Source organism: Elephas maximus, chromosome 13, assembly GCF_024166365.1.
Source record: "Elephas maximus indicus isolate mEleMax1 chromosome 13, mEleMax1 primary haplotype, whole genome shotgun sequence".
Lineage (NCBI taxonomy): Eukaryota > Metazoa > Chordata > Mammalia > Proboscidea > Elephantidae > Elephas > Elephas maximus.
Window position 1 is genome coordinate 63,655,777 of NC_064831.1, and position 14,033 is coordinate 63,669,809.

General features: G+C 40.9%; 1 protein-coding gene across 2 annotated transcripts in view; it reads left to right on the forward strand.

The window, feature by feature from the left end:
- REC114 (REC114 meiotic recombination protein) overlaps nt 1-14,033 on the forward strand; it is a 103,001-nt gene that overhangs the window by 77,610 nt on the left and 11,358 nt on the right. The gene's annotated exons all lie outside the window — the stretch shown is intronic.

Here is a 14,033-nt window from a genome sequence, read left to right on the forward strand (position 1 = left end):
GAACTTTTTGTCTGTTCCTGTGGATTGTATTCTTTATTGTCAAGTTATTTCTAGCTGCTTACTGGATTTTTTTCTGAATTCATTTAAGTTTAGCTTTCTTTGTTTTTAGCTGCCATTGAGTCAGCACGACTCTCAGTGACCCCATGCACAACGGAACAAAGCGCTGCCCAGTCCTGTGCCACCCCCATGATCGGTTGCAGATTAGACTGTTGTGATCTGTAGGGTTTTCACTGGCTGATTTTCAGAAGCAGATTGCAGGTCTTTCTTCCTAGACTGGAAGCTTCGATGAAACCTGTTCACCATCATAGCAACATGCGAGCCTCCGCCTGACAGACGGGCGGTGGCTGCGCGCGAGGTGCGTTATCCAGGAATCAAACCAGGTCTCTCACATGGAAAGTCTCTCCACTGAACCACATGGCCTCACCTCAGCCTCCTTACTAAACTTTTATTAGTTCTGATTATTTTATAATTTTTTTAATTTCTAGGAAAGCAGTTTTATAATCTGCAAGTAATGATAATTGTATTATTTCCGGTAGTTTATACCCTTTATTACTTTACCCACCTTACTGAAGGGCTAGACCTTCCAGTGTAATTATATGGTTATGGTGGCATCCTTGACATCTTCCTTATGAATGTGAAGTAGTGTTTAGATGTTAAGTACAACTCTGACTGTGGATTGGATATTCTTTACCATGGAAGGCATATTCTTTCATTTATAGTTCATTTATTTTTTAAAATTTTTCTGTGCTTTAAGTGAAAGTTTACAAATCAAGTCAGTCTCTCACACAAGAACTTATTTACACCTTGCTACATACTCCCAGTTGCTCTCCCCCTAATAAGACAGCCCACCCCCTCCCTCCACTCTCTCTTTTCCTGTCCATTTCTCGAGCTTCTAACTCCCTCACCCTCTCATCTCCCCTCCAAGGAGGAGATGCCAACATAGGCTCAAGTGTCCGCCTGATCCAAGTAGTTCACTCCTCACCAACATCCCTCTCCAACCCGTTGTCCAGTCTAATCCCTGTCTGAAGAGTTGGCTTTGGGAATGGTTCCTGTCCTGGGCCAACAGAAGGCCTGGGGGCCATGACCACTGGGGTCCTTCTAATCTCAGTCAGACCATTAAGTCTGGTCTTTTTATGAGAATTTGGGGTCTGCATCCCATTGCTCTCCTCTCTGTTGTGTTCCCAGTCAGGGTAGTCATCGGTTGTAGCTGGGCACCATCTAGCTCTTCTGGTCTCAGGCTGATGTAGTCTCTGGTTTATGTGGCCCTTTCTGTTTCTTGGGCTCATAATTACCTAGTGTCCTTGGAGTTCTTCATTCTCCTTTGCTCCAGGTAGGTTGAGACCAATTGATGCGTCTTACATGGCTGCTTGCTAGCGTTTAAGACCCCAGATGCCACTCTCCAAAGCGGGATGCAGAATGTTTTTCTTAATAGATTTTATTATGCCAGTTGACCTAGATGTCCCCTGAAACCATGGTCCCCAAACCCCTTCCCCTGCTACGCTGGCCTTCGAAGCATTCAGCTTATTCCGGAAACTTCTTTGCTTTGGGTTTAGTCCAATTGTGTTGACCTCTCCTATATTGTGTGTTGTCTTTCCCATCGCCTAAAGTAATTCTTACCAACTTTCTAATTAGTGAGTACCCCTTTGCCACCCTCCCTCCCTCCCCCCTCCCTCCCCCTCCCTCCCCCTCTCATAACCATCAAAGAATATTTTCTTCTTTTTTTAAACTATTTCTCAAGTTCTTATAATAGTGATCTTATACAATATTTGTCCTTTTCCAACTGACTAATTTCACTCAGCATAATGCCTTCCAGGTTCCTCCATGTTATGAAATGTTTCACAGATTCGTCACTGTTCTTTATCGATGCATAGTATTCCATTGTGTGAATATACCATAATTTATTTATCCATTCATCCATTGATGGGCATCTTGGTTGCTTCCATCTTTTTGCTGTTGTAAACAGTGCTGCAGTGAACATGGGTGTGCATGTATCTGTTCGTGCAAAGGCTGTTATTTCTCTAGGATATATTCCAAGGAGTGGGATTGCTGGATCATATGGTAGTTCTATTTCTAGCCTTTTAAGGAAGTGCCAAATTGATTTCCGAAGTGGTTGTACCATCTTACATTCCCACCAGCAGTGTATAAGTGTTGCAGTCTTTCCACAGCCTCTCCAACATTCATTGTTTTGTGTTTTTTGAATTAATGCCAGCCTTGTTGTCAAATATCAGGTGCTTATATGGGGATGGATTTATGTCTGGATTCTCAATTCTGTTCCATTGGTCCATGTATCTGTTGTTGTAGCAGTACCAGGCTGTTTTGACTACTGTGGTGGTGTAATAGGTTCTAAAATCAGGTAGAGTAAGGGCTCCCACTGTTCTTCTTTTTCAGTAATGCTTTTAGTTAACTGCGCCCTCTTTGCCTTCCATATGAAGTTGATGATTTGTTTCTCCATCTCATTAAAGAATGTCGTTGGAATTTGGATTGGAATTGCGTTAAATGTATAGATTGCTTTTGGTAGAATAGACATTTTTATAAAGTTAAGTCTACCTATCCATGAGCAAGGTATGTTTTTCCATTTATGTAGGTCTCTTTTGGTTTCTTGCAGAAGTGTTTTGTAGTTTTCTTTGTATAAGTCTTTTACATCTCTGGTAAGATTTATCCCTAAGTATTTTATCTTCTTGGGGGACTACTGTAAATGGTATTCATTTGGTGGTTTCCTTTTCGATGTTTTTTTGTTGTTGGTATAGAGGAATCCAGCTGATTTTTGTATGTTTATCTTGTATCCCGATACTCTGCTGAACTCTTCTATTAGTTTCAGTAGTTTTCTTGAGGATCCCTTAAGGTTTTCTGCGTATAAGATCATGTCATCTGCAAATAGAGATAATTTTACTTCTTCCTTGCCAATCTGGATGCCCTTTATTTTTTATCTAGCCTAAATGCTCTGGCTAGGACCTCCAGCGCAATGTTAAATAAGAGTGGTGATAAAGGGCATCCTTGTCTGGTTCCCGATCTCAGGGGGAATGCTTTCAGGGTCTCTCCATTTAGAATGATCCTGGCTGTTGGCTTTGTATGAATGCCCTTTATTATGTTGAGAAATTTTCCTTCTATTCCTATTTTGCTGAGAGTTTTTTATCATGAATGAGTGTTGAACTTTGTCAAATGCCTTCTCTGTATCGATTGATAAAATCATGTGACTCTTATCTTTTGTTTTATTTATATGATGGATTACATTAATTGTTTTTCAAATGTTGAACCATCCCTGCATACCTGGTATGAATCCCACTTGGTCATGGTGAATTATTTTTTTGATATGTTGTTGAATTCTATTGGCTAGAATTTTGTTGAGGATTTTTGCATCTAAGTTCACGAGGGATATAGGTCTGTAATTTTCTTTTTTAGTGGTGTCTTTACCTGGTTTTGGTATCAGGGATATGGTGGCTTCATAGAAGGAGTTTGGGAGTATTGCGTTCTTTTCTATGCTCTGAAATACCGTTAGTAGTAGTGGTCTTAACTCTTCTCTGAAAATTTGGTAGATCTCTGCAGTGAAGCCATCCAGACCAGGGCTTTTTATTGTTGGGAGTTTTTTGATTGCCTTTTCAATCATTTCTTTTGTTATGGGTCTATTTAGTTGTTCTGCTTCTGTTTGTGTTAATTTAGGTAGATAGTGTGTTTCTAGGAATTCATCCATTTCTTCTAGGTTTTCAGATTTGTTAGAGTACAATTATTCATGGTAATCTGATATGATTCTTTTAATTTCAGTTGGGTCTGTTGTAATATCGCCCATCTCATTTCTTATTCGGGTTATTTGCTTTCTCGCCTGTTTTTCTTTTGTCAGTTTGGCCAATGGTTTGTCAGTTTTATTGATTTTTTCAAAGAACCAGCTTTTGGTCTTGTTAACTGTTTCAGTTGTTTTTCTGTTTTCTATTTCATTTAGTTCTGCTCTAATTTTTATTATTTGTTTTCTTCTGGTGCCTGTGGGTTTCTATTGTTGCTCTCTTTCTATTTGTTAACGTTGTAGGGATAACTCTTTGATTTTGGCCCTTTCTTCTTTTTGTATGTGTGCATTTATTGATATAAATTGGCCTCTGAGCACTGCTTTTGCTGTGTCCCAAAGGTTCTGATAGGAAGTGTTTTCATTCTCACTGGATTCTATGAATTTCTTCATTCCATCCTTAATGTCTTCTATAATCCAGTCTTTTTTGAGCAGGGTATTGTTCAGTTTCCAAGTGTTTGATTTCTTTTCCCTGCTTTCTCTGTTATTGATTTCCACTTTTATGGCCTTATGGTCAGAGAAGATGCTTTGTAATATTTCAGTACTTTGGATTCTGCTAAGGCTTGCTTTACGACCTAATATGTGGTCTATTCTGGAGAATGTTCCATGTGCACTTGAAAAGAAAGTATACTTGGTTGCTGTTGGGTGGAGTGTTCTGTATATGTCTGTGAGGTGAAGTTGGTTGACTGTGCCATTTAGATCTTCCGTGTCTTTATTGAGCTTTCTGGATGTCCTGTCCTTCACTGAAAGTGGTGTGTTGAAATCTCCTACTATTATTGTGGAGCTGTCTCACTTTTCAATGCTGATAGAGTTTGTTTTATGTATCTTGCAGCCCCGTTATTGGGTGCATAAATATTTAATATGGTTATATCTTCTTGGTGTATTGTCCCTTTAATCATTATATAGTGTCCTTCCTTATCCATTGTGGTAGATTTAACTTTAAAATCTATTTTGTCAGAAATTAATATTGCCATTCCTGCTCTTTTTTGATTGTTTGCTTGATTTTTTTTTTCCATCCTTTGAGTTTTAGTTTGTTTGTGTCTCTAAGTCTAAGGTGTGTGTCTTGTAGGCAGCATATAGACGGATCTTGTTTTTTAATCCATTCTGCCACTCTCTCTTTATTGGTGCGTTTACTCCATTTACATTCAGGGTAATTAAGGATAGGTATGAGTTTAGTGCTATCATTCTGATGTCTTTTTTTGTGTGTTGACAGTTTCTTTTTCCCACTTAATTTTATGTGCTGAGTAGATTATCTTTATATATTGTCCTTTCCTCATATTTGTTGTTGATTTTGTTTCTGCTGAGTCTCTATTTTTTTCTTGTATTTTATTTTGATGTGTAGGATAGTTTGTCTCCTTTGTGGTTACCTTATTATTAACCCCTATTTTTCTAAATTTAAACCTAACTTTTATTTCTTTGTATTGCTGTATCTTCCTCTCCATGTGGAAGATCTATGACTACATTTCTTAGTCCCTCTTTATTGTTTTAATGTTGTCTTCTTTTAAGTAATAACATCGCTGTTACTCTGTTTTGAGCTTTTTTTTTTTTATCTTGCTTTGTTTTTTTGTTTTCCCTGCCTGGGTTGACTTCTGAGTGCTCTGCCCAGTGTTCTAGTCTTGGGTTTATACCTGATACTATTGATTTTCTAACCAAAGAACTCCCTTTAGTATTTCTTGTAGTTTTGGTTTGGTTTTTGCAAATTCCCTAAACTTCTGTTTATCTGGAAATGTCCTTATTTCACCTTCATATTTAAGAGAGAGTTTTGCTGGATATATGATTCTTGGCAGGCAATTTTTTTTCCTTCAATTTTCTGCTGAGTAGTCTGAGTTTATTCTTATTGGTTCTCCTTTGAAGGCGACTCTTTGTTTATCCCTAGCTGCTCTTAAAATTCTCTCTTTGTCTTTGGTTTTGGCAAGTTTGATTATAATATGTCTTGGTGACTTTGTTTTAACATCTACCTTATGTGAAGTTCGATGAGCATCTTGGATAGATATCTTCTCATCTTTCACGATATCAGGGAAGGTTTCTGCCAACAAATCCTCAACAATTCTCTCTGTATTTTCTGTTATCCCTCCCTGTTCTGGTACTCCAATCACTCGTAGGTTACTTCCCTTGAAAGAGTCCCACATGGATTCTTAAGGTTTCTTCATTTTTTTTTAATTCTTTTATCTGATTTTTCTTCAAATATATTAGTGCCAAGTGATTTATCTTCAAGTTCAGAAATTCTGCCTTCCACTTGCTCAGTTTGCTCCTCTGACTTTCTATTGAGCTGTCTACTTCTGTAATTTTATTGTTAATCTTCTGGATTTCTGATTGCTATGTGTTTGTGGATTTTTGCCTCTTATTAAATATTTCATTATGTTCCTGAATAATCTTCTTAATTTCTTCAGTTGCTTTATCTTTTTGTTCCTTGGCTTGTTCTGCATATTGCCTCATTTCCTTCCTGATGTCTTGAAGGGTTCTGTATATTAATCTTTTGTATTCTGCCTCTGGTAATTCCAGGAGTGTACTTTCATCTAGAAGATCCCTTGATTCTTTGTTTTGAGAGCTTGTTGAGGCAATCATTGCTTGTTTCTTTATGTGACTTGATATTAGCTGTTGTCTCTGAGCCATCTATAGTTATTGTATTAGTTTATTTTATGTTTGCCTACTGTGTTGTAGCTTCTTGCTTTGTTTTGTTTTGATATGCCCAGATGGGTTGCTTGAGTGAGCTAGCTTGATTATTTTTGCCTTCGGAGCCCTGATGTCCTGTCACCAGATGGCTAGAGCTGTTATCAGGTTTATTAGTCTAGGAGACCATTCACTTTTCTTGTATGAATTCAGCTCAGGTGTCCAGGTAGCTGATCGTCAAGTGTGTTGTACAGGCTCTGTCCTACAGCCCTAGAGGGGCAGGGGTGATTTGTGTAGGTACCAGTATCTGGTTGCTGCAGGGGGTCACACTCTGAACAAGGCAAGGAGCTGAGAATTGTCCCCCACACGTCTCTGAGGAAAGTGTGTCCCTGATCCCTAAAGCGTACATGTGGGTGGGTTCTGCAGATGGCCCATGGGCACCCAGTGTTTTTGGTTGTGAGGACTGGGAGGTACGTGTTATCCTTGGAGCCCTGTCAGGGGTGGCTGGTTGACCTGAGTGGAGCTGCCAGTCCTTAGGCCCCTGATGTGGGTAGGTGAGGACCGTTTAATAGGCAAAGCAATGTCAAACATCAAACACCTGACTCTCCGCAGCACAGCTGAAATGGAACCTGCCAACAAGGGCCTATTCTGAAATGGGCCTATTCTCCTGAAATAGGCCCACACAGGTCCACGCAGAGGGGAAATGTACTCAAAGTTCACAGATCGTTTATGCCTGGACGGAGCCACTTCTGTCCTGAGCTCCCCCAGTTAGTTTAGTGGAGCTGGCAAATTGTCTTTTCCCCCAATTGCAAATTTTTTCTTTCTCCAGGGCTGGGAGGATGGCTCTAGGCTCTCAACAGGGCCCATCTGAGGCCCAGGGAATTCAGCTGCTGAAGCTGGCTTGAGGGGGTGGGTGGTAAAATACGTGCAATTACTTAGCTTTTGCCGAGAGCACCGTTCTTCTCTGGTTCTGGAGGTGTGAGTAGGCTGTGTGGCTGGCTGCTACTCCCTGAGGAAACTCCAGCCTAACGCTAGTACCAGCCCGCCACCGCCACTCCAGGAATGGTGCCTGAGAGCTCCCCGTGATTCAGGTCTGGTAACTCCTCTCCGCTTCTGAACCATCTCGTCTTCCCCCGTCCCTCAGTTCGCTTTCTAAGCTTGCCTTTGATGCTCAGGGCTCCTAGCTTGTCATAAATGTACTTGTTTTTTCAGGTCTTTGTTGTAAAGAGGGCTCGCTGGAAGCATCTGTCTATTCCGCCATCTGGGCTCCACCTCCTATAGTTCATTTATTAATTTAGCAGGACTACATATTACATTTTATCAAATGCTTTTTGACACCTATCAAGATTATGGTTTTTTTCCTCCTTTGATCAACTGATTTGCTGTAATAAATTAATATTGAACCAACAGAGTCTTCTTTTTGCCTCAGTCTGGCAAAAGGTATTATGTTTGGTGCTTCTTGCCTTGCATAAATTTTAGTTACCAAGTATTATACAGCAAGCACCACTGTTAAAGTTGACAAATGGGAGAAGTATTTTCAAGTAAAATTTTTGTTCTTCTCACAACAATTTACTATAACTTAAGTTCTGTGGGTAATACCTAAGCATTGTGTTTCTGTGTCTCTCTAGACTGAAATAAGTAGATTAAGTTCTGCTACTTATAATATGTGGTTCTTTTTGTTTCGGCAAATCTCATGATGAATGGCTCAGTCTACTGTGAGCCAGTGATATGTTTTTTCAGATTTGCCAAAACAAAAGGAAGCACACTTTCTAACAGGGAGTTTTTGGGTGGTGCAAACAGTTAACTAGCTTGGCTCCTAACTGGAAGGTTGGTGGTTTGAACCCACCCAGAGGCACCTTGGGAGAAAGGCCTGGTGATCTACTTCCAAAAAATCAGCCATTGAAAACTCTGTGGGTCCCATTTCTGCTATGACACACACAGGGTCATCATGAGCGGGAGTCGGTTCCACAGCACCTGGTAGACGTCTAATTCCCTGTGGTAGACATATAATTCCCTATCCAGAGGGCACTTTGGTTCAAAGGAGTAAACCTAAACCTCTTTACTTCTCACCCCCAGGAATTCACCAAGGAATTTTGTCACGATTTTGCCTGGCCTGTGCTTTGAGTATTGCCTCTTGATTTCAAAGCAAACAAAGAAAATGCTGCAATTCCTTGTCTGGTTAAGTTGTTTTTCTGTAGTTTCCCCCACATTTTCTGCAGTAGAGGAATTCAGTCAGTAGTGGGAAAACAGCTTTGTTGGGGTCCTAGTGGCAAAAGATTTCTCACAGATCTGGAGGCTGAAACTAAAACCAGCAGGAAAAACCGATTGGGTTTGTGAGGCCCCTAATGTCACCTAGGCTCTCCTTCTCCGAGGCTACTGCCTGGGCACCTCATCTCACAAAGCGTGATGCTGTCCTTACAACATCTGCTCTGTAGCCTGCGGCTTAAGAATCTTCCCTGGGAGATGCTGTTCACACTTGTGAGTCAGCACTTAGTGAGCCTCATCGCCCCAGGACAGCAACAAAGGCTTGATCTTCTTAATTGAGTACGTGAAAATAAGTGTAGAGAAAAGCACTGACCCTTAACTTTGGCTTCCTAGAGGAGTCTGTTGTGTAATTTCCTATTAGTTGTAATAACTTGGAATTGTCTTGTAAATAGGGTAGAAACAATTTAACGTGTAAGCCACTACTTAAAATATAGTAATTCTTTGCTAATCTCTGTAGATGATAGAAACTGGAGACTACGTTTTTGGGGCAGTTTATGGCTGCTAGTATATACTTGAAAACTTCATTTCACAGCAAGAAGTCTTTCTGGCATTTAGTTATGGCATAAAAATCAATCTCATCAAGATTTTCAATCTAGTAGTCCTTTTTGTTAAACCGGCAGCAGGTTTTCCATTGTGTAAACCATGGCATTGAGGATGTGGGTTAGAGATGTAACTCATTTTTAGATTCTCCCTGATGTACCTTGGCTTTATCTTTGGTCCACATGCACTGAAGTGGTATTTCTGGCTTTAGATGATAAGCTCAAATTCTTCCAGAGGATTTAACAGAAGCAAACATGGAGAAGGACTTCAGCTATGCTATCAGACATATAACTTACTCTGACATTTCTTAGAATTGCACTTCCAAGAAACCCTGACTACGCAAACTGGTTCGTATGTATGCTCATATATAGCTCTTAACCACTACGCCACGAGGGTTTCCATATATGGTCTAGACTTATGCACTTGGTCTCAGATTTTTGCCATGCTTATCCACTTAATAACAATTGCCCATCTGTACGTATAGCTCTTCAGCTAGCTACTAGGTACACTTATTTATTGTGATTGTTTCCAAAAAGGTCAGTTAGATATTACAGAATCAAAATAGAAATAGCTAATATAGAAGTACTTCATATATACATCTTCAAGTAGCTTCTAAATTAGGATGAATTGGAAACAACTAATTGTGAACAAAGAATCAGCTCTAATTTCACAGAAGATGCATACGTAGTATTACCAAAAGCCGTATAGTTCTCTTAACAGCTCTTTACCTTTCCTCATAGAAAATTAGCTTTTAATAATTTTTGATAATTTCAGGATTATCCACCCAAGGAAAAATGGACAGTATACACACACACACACACACACACACACACAAAAACCAATAAGCATGAGAAGAATATTCAAACTCACTAGAAATCAAAGAAATTACTTTTTTTTAAGAGTAAAATTTTAAAATAAACATTTGTGCTAACCTAGTAGGTTGACAAAAATTTAAAAGAATGAGAATCTCTAGCATTGGAGGGTAGAAGGAAGTGGTACAGGGACTGTTGGTGGGAGTAAATTGGTACTCTCTTGCCATGGGCAATATATACTAGAACATGAAATAGAAACATCCTTTGACCCAGTAAGTCTGCTTTTAGACATTTATGTACAAAGGTGTATGTGTAAGAATGCTCACCAAAGCATAGTTTATTTACATCTTTATGTCTAAGGTGTGTCTCTTGTAGACAGCATACTGATGGAGCGTATTTATTTTTTTACCCATCTGCCACTCTCTGTCTCCTTACTGGTGCATTTAAGCCATTTACATTCAGTGTGATTATTGACAGACATAAGTTTACTGTTGTCATTTTGTTGTGCTTCTTTTGTGGTGTTGATGGTTTCTTCGTTCGGCTTAATTTTCTGTGCTGAGTTGTTTTTGTGGATTTTCTTTTCATTTCTTTCATTGTTGTTGATTTTGTGTTTACTGAGTCTTTATGTTTTTCTTTTTTATTTTGATGAGTAGGTTTGTTAATTTTCTTTGTGGTTACCTTGAAATTTACCTTTATCTTCCTAATTTTAAAGTGGTCTTTTATTTCTTGAAATCGCCTTGACTTCCTCACCATATGAAAGTCCTATAACTATACCATTATTTCCCCTTTTTGTTTTGATGTTGTCATCATTTACAGAGTGACGTCTCTGGTTCCCAGTTTTCAGTCTTTTACCTTGGTTTTATTTTTGAGAACTCTTTATCTGGGTTGGTACCTGGCTAATGCTGTTTTGTGTCCTAATCCCAGGTTGTGATCTGATGTCGTTGTTTCTCTGTCTGGTTTTTACAAATTTCCTTAATTTTGTGTTTGTTTGCCGCATCCCGATTTTTGTTTTGTTTCATTTTGTCCTAATTTCACCGTTGTATTTGAGGCACAATTTTGCTGGATATATAATTCTTGGTTTGCAGTTTTTTTTCTTTCAAGGCTTTATATATGTCATCCCATTGCTGCCTTCCTTGCATAGTTTCTGCCTAGTGATCCGAGCTTAGTCTTAATTGGTTTCCCCTTACAGGTGATTTTTTGTTTTTCCCAATCTGCTCTTGGGATTCTTTCTTTGTCTTTGGTTTTGGCAAGTTTGATCATGAGATGTCTTAGTGACTTTTTTGGAGGGTCTGTATGGGGTTTGTTGAGCTTCTTGGATGATATCTTCTTATCTTTCATGATATTAGGGAAGTTTTCTGATAATTTTTGATAATTCTGTGGGTTTTATTTATTTATGTATTTTTTCTCCTGCTGTTCTGGAATTCTGATCACACATAAATTTTTCCTCTTGATAGTGTCCTACATAATTCTTAGGCTTTCTTCATTTTCTTCATTCTTTTTTCTGATTTTTCCTCAAACAAATTGTCATCAAGGAATTTGTCCTGTGTTTCACTGATTCTGTCCTCCATTAGCTCTGCTCTTTTGTCCTACTGAGTTACCTATTTCTCAAATTTTATTGTTAATCTGTTCAATTTTTAGTTTCTGTTTTCGTATGGTTTCTAATTGTCTGTTTGTCCTTTTGTTCTTGTAGTATTCTCCTGAATTCTTCTATTGCTTTGTCTGTGTTTTTCTTGATTTTGTCTGTTTTCTTTGGTTTTATCTGTGTTTCCTTGGTTTTGTCTTTGTTTCTCTTGATCTCTTGCAGAACCCTTTATGTTAGTCTTTTGAATTCCTTTTCAGGTAGTTCTATTACCATTTCTTCCTCCAGAAGGTTTTCTGCTTATTTATCACTTGCTGGAAGCCATCTTGTCCTGCTTCTTTATGTGATTTGATATTGTCTGTTTTCTCTGAAGCATTAAGGTATTATTGTATTTATTTGTTTATTGTATGTTTGTTTGCTGTGTCCTGATTTTTGTTTTGTTTCATTTTGATATATCCAAGTAGATGGGGCGTGCATGCTATTTTGGTCACTGGTCTGGTCACACTGGAGTTCTCACCACCTGTCTCCAGGTAGGTGGGGCAGTGGCTGGGTGTGTGAGCATGGGTCTCTGTTCACTGGTCTTGCAGGATGGCTGAGGTTGTAGCTGGTGTTGCTGGTGAGGTGATGTGCCTGTCTGGCCAGTCACTTGGGCATGGGTGCGGGGAGTGTTTTGACTGTTCTCTGGGTCGGGTAATGTGTGTGTGCACTGCCGATTGCTTCGTGGGCAGGGAAGGTGTGCCCAGGTCATCAGTCACGGGGTGGGTGGTACAGAAACTCTCACCAGTGGTCCTGAGTGGGCAGGGCTGCTTGGGGGTGGTCGGAGTGGGCACAAGCCTCCAGTTGCCGGCAGGGGGGCGGTGCAAGGGGTGAGGAAGGGGGAATGCTGCCAGTCCATGGGTGCCCACTAGGAGGGCATGCCCCTGTTACAGCACAGTGCGGGGGAGGGAGTGCCATTGGTCCTTGGGTCCCCAGTGCAGGTGGCTGGAGGGAGTAGAAGGCACTGCTGGTCTGTGGGTCCCTGGCATGGGTTGTTGGATATAGGAGTGGGTGCCTCCAGTTCATGGTCTCCTGGCACCAGTGGCTGGGCAGGGTGGCAGGTACCACCAGTCTGTGGGTCCTGGTACGGGCAGCTGGATGTAGGAGCGGGTGCTGCTGGTCCTCAGGTCCCTGATGCAGTTGGCTGGGTGGAAGAGGAGGTGCTGTCAGTCACTGGGCCTCTGGCGTTGGTGGCCAGGTGATGAAGTGGATGCTGCTGGTGTGCGGGCTTGGCTTGGGTGGCTGGGCTTAGGAGAGGGTGCTGCTAGTCCACAGGCCCCTGGCATGGGTGGGTGGGCAGAAGAGGGGGCGCTGCATGTCCACAGGCTCCTCGCACAGGTGGCCAGGTGGAGAAGCGGGCACCACTGTCTGTCCCCAGTGAGAGTGGCTGAGTGAACAGGTGGGCACTGCCGGTTCGTGGGTTCCCAGCTTAAGGGGCAGGGCGGTGGTAGGTGCCACCTGCCCGTGATCAGGTCTGCGGCCTCCAGCGCAGGGGGCTGGGAGGGTGTGGTGGGTCAGGTGAGTACACTTAACTTTTGCAGGGTGGGGAGCACTCCTGCCTGGCTCTGGATGTGGGTGCAGAGTTGCTGCTGCTTGGCTGCACCAGGTGATGGGGGCTTCGGCTGAGAGCGCTGCTTGCTTTGTCCCAGTATGGCCGCACTGTGCACGTTTGGCTAGCAGGGCCCTGGTGATCTGTAATTCTCTGTGTCTGCTGTCTTTGTAGTCTCTCCTTCTACTTGGCACTTGATCTGAATCTTCAGCTTTGCCGTTGATGCTCAGGGTTCCAAAGTTGTTGTCTATATCCAGTTCACTTGTTTTCTTGGGTCTTTATTGTAAGAGGGATGTTATGAGGCTTCTGACTACGCTGCGGTCTTGGACTGCCCCCCTCATCTAAAAATGTAAATAGTGTAAACAGTGAAGAGGAGAAGCGAAGACTCCTTGCTTATGGGATACAGGATTTTGTTAGCTGTGGTTAGAAGTGTTTTCAGGTTAGTGATGTGGTTTATATATTAAGTGAAAAAAATCTGAATTTCTTTACAGAAGAAAGTGAACAAAGGACTACGGTATATACAATCCTGTCTGGGGTGGCTTTGTATAAGCTCACTCCTCTAAACTGGGCAAAATATTAGACTGGAAAAAGAGGGAACTACTACTAAAATAATGTTTGTTGTTGTTATAATCAAGGTCTATTTTTAACTTCACGATCAAATAAGTTTGATGTAGTTTCCAGATTGTTTGTTATAATTGCATCTGTCCCACATTTGCAAACTTGCCAAGGGATGTAACTCAGACAGCAGATTAGAAACAGCATTCCACTGTGTCATTTGTACAGTAGCCTAAATTTCACTGGCTTTTTAAATGTGACACCCCCCTGGCTCACTCTTCTATATACTCAGCTCTAGAAAGATATTGTTGAGCC